At 53.9% G+C, this 2999-nt stretch overlaps 1 long non-coding RNA gene across 1 annotated transcript; it reads left to right on the forward strand.

The window, feature by feature from the left end:
• The first annotated feature begins 1258 nt into the window (after positions 1–1258).
• On the forward strand, positions 1259–2481 carry LOC129151005 (uncharacterized). Its single transcript, XR_008557805.1, has 3 exons — positions 1259–1346; positions 1729–1968; positions 2368–2481. It is a non-coding gene; the product is annotated as an uncharacterized LOC129151005 (long non-coding RNA).
• Positions 2482–2999: the final 518 nt, after the last annotated feature.

Below are 2999 nucleotides of genomic sequence, written 5' to 3' on the forward strand. Positions count from 1 at the left end.
TTCCCGCGTCCCCATTAATCACGCGGCGCAGACGGCACAGATCTGCGCACAGGCGGCGTGTCGGTAACTGCGGGTGACGGAGCGGGTAATCGGCGGGCGCTCATCGGCCCATCTTATCGCGCCGGCCCAGCCGCTGCCTGCCGTGTGCTGCCCATTGATCGCGTCGGACAGGGGCCGAGGGTCAGCGCCGGCCGGGCCGGCCTGACAGCCACATCCATCGCCGCCCAGACGCATGCTGATGGCAGAACAGGCAGCGAGGCCTGGCCATTAATCACTGCACCTGCCGCGGAGTGACAGGGAGGGGCGACAGGGTCAGCCGGCTGACAGCCAGCCCCTGCTTCTGGTCCATCCCTACCCCCTCTCCTAGTCCTGCTGCAAGGTTCTCCTGCCCCCGCCCCCTTCCCAGGGGCCCAGTCACCCTGACCAGGCCTACCCTCCTCCCCACAGAGCCTGCTGTCCCAGGAATAAACGGGAGTGGGAGTGGGTTGGGGAATGGAAGGGTGAGCAGCAGGTGGATTGAGGTGAACACTGTTCTAACCTCTCAGTAGGCGGAGACAGCCATTTCTCCCCTCTGGCTGCACCAGCTTTGGCTGGGCCTCACTGAGGATGGGATCCCAGGAGCCCAGTGAGGGATCTGTCTTCTTCTCCAAAGTCAGTTGTAAACACCGAGGATAAAGCCGATGCCTTTGCAGGTTCTCTTCTTTCTGCTCCCAAGCGTGTGTGGCCCTGAGCCTGCCCTTGTCCCTCGGCCTAAGGGGAAGGGTTAAGTCAAGAGGTATTTCTCTAGGGGCCTTTTCTAGGTCTTTGCAAGGGCCATCTGCCTGGGATGGGGAAGGATGGAGCCTAGCAGGCCTCTGGCTCCTATTGGACAAATAGTGACCTCTTCTTCTAAGAGGGATAGGGATTGGGAACTCTTCACTGAATTCCAGTATCTTGAGTACTCTAGACAGCCACATATCACCTCACCATGTCCCACCTGGATATGTGGGAGATTGCCCCATCTTATGGATGAGGAAACCAAGGCTCAGGACTAGAAGGGACTGGCCTCATCAGGACCACGTCCCTACCTGCCATGCCCCCGGAGCCTGGTTGCTCCACTTTACCACCTGTTGCCTCTGCCCAGGGCCCCCGGAGATCAGGGACTGCTAGGGTCCCTCTATGCTGATACTGGGAGGGAAAGAGGATGTTGGGTGACTAATGTCTACTGCTTTCCTAGCAGCAAGAAGCCTGCTGGCCCTGAGGTCTGAGACATGGAGGCCAACAGGGAGTGACTCCCATCATTGTGCAGCTCCGTTTTATTAGAAAAATGGTTGAAAAAGATCTGCTAACCAAGAAGTCACTTTCTGGTATGATACCACCATCTGTTTATTCCTAAAAATCAAGATATCCTATGAACCCATCTAGGGGGTGCAGCTGAAGAGGTGTGTCCGTGAGCCCTTCAGGCTTCCACAGCGGGCCATTAGCACAGGCTGGGATTTACATGCAAACACTCCCTCTCAGCCCACCCAATCAGCTCGCCCAATCAGTTTGTGGGGAGGCACCCAAGAGCTTGGGCCCAGAGCTTGAATATCAGCCATTTCCTATGATCATCCCCCACCCTGCCTCACTTTAATATTACAACAATTTTTCACGCCAGACCTGAAATAGTGCAAAAAATGGGGCTGCTATAATTGTTGGTAGATTGTGTGTCAGCCTGATAAGATGTAACAAATATTTTCCTCCCCACAGGGTCTGTTTCCCTCTTGGTAATGGATGGAGAAACTTCTCATAGTCAGTGAGGGATCGGTCGTAAAAACTTCGCATGGAAGATTAATGTAATAATCACAGGCCTTGCTGGAAAAAATAGGAGGAAAATTAAAATAACCCAACTGTCCCACTTATCCAGAACCATCTCCCTCACTTTGGAGGCCAGATGAGTGAGGTGGGCCACATCTCTGAGCACGAAGGAGCAGGATTTCTGAGGAACAGGTACTGGGGCTATGACCACACACACACACACACACACACACACACACACACCTCCCCACCAACTGCTCTGGACATCAGGGTTTCCTGAGCATCTGGGGGACGCTGTCCAAACTGCATGTGAGAGGTTAGCCATCACCGCTGCCTCTCTACTGTGGAAGGTTTGGGGGCTGGAGGAAGAGGTCCAGGTGGGCAGAGCCTGGTTCTTGTCCTCTGGGGTCACACCTTAGGAAAGTCACCTTCCTCATATCTGCTCCTGCTTGCCTCACCTGCCTGGGATGGTTAGATCTTAAAGGCCCCTCCCACAACTCAGCACACTGAGGAAGGTGTTATAGCCATAGGGGACTGGTGCACAGACTCCAACCACTGATTCCAAACCCTCCTGGTTCTGTCTCTTACCAGCTGGGCAAGTGACATAACTGGCACCAATATCACAGGGCTGATGTGAGACTATGAAAGGAAATATGAAGCATTAACACAGGCCCTAGCCCATAATCATCTCTTGCTACACTGATATCAGAGGTAACATTATTCTGTTTTTTCTGATGTGGCTAAGTTGGGAGGTCAGAGACACAGGATATGAACACCCAGGACAGGCCACAGGGCTCAGCCCTGACTTCAGATATATCTCCTCCCCCACCAAGAACCCCATGCTGGGATTCTCCTTCAAGGGCCAGGCCAGAAGTAGGTCCATTCTGGCAGCAGGGACTAGCTGGGCTCTTAGGGTCTGAGTATGGCCTGAGGGCTGGATGGACTCCCACAGCATTATCTCAGCCCTCCTGTTCCCGCAGTCTTCTGGACCTGCTCAAATAATCATCACTAATGGGAGAACAGTTGTGCTTGCCCAAGGACTTTGTGGTTAACTTGGAGTAGAGCAACAATTGGATCAAATGGCCATCTTGGTTAGTCTCTTCTCTCTCCTGCACAGACAGCAGCACGGAGATCCTGCTCATGAGGGCAGAGAACCAAAACAACCAGCTTGTACCAAGGCATTGCTTCTGTGGCTAAGCCTGCCTCAGGCAGCACAGAGCTAG

The sequence above is a fragment of the Eptesicus fuscus genome, chromosome 12, assembly GCF_027574615.1.
Source record: "Eptesicus fuscus isolate TK198812 chromosome 12, DD_ASM_mEF_20220401, whole genome shotgun sequence".
Classification (NCBI taxonomy): domain Eukaryota; kingdom Metazoa; phylum Chordata; class Mammalia; order Chiroptera; family Vespertilionidae; genus Eptesicus; species Eptesicus fuscus.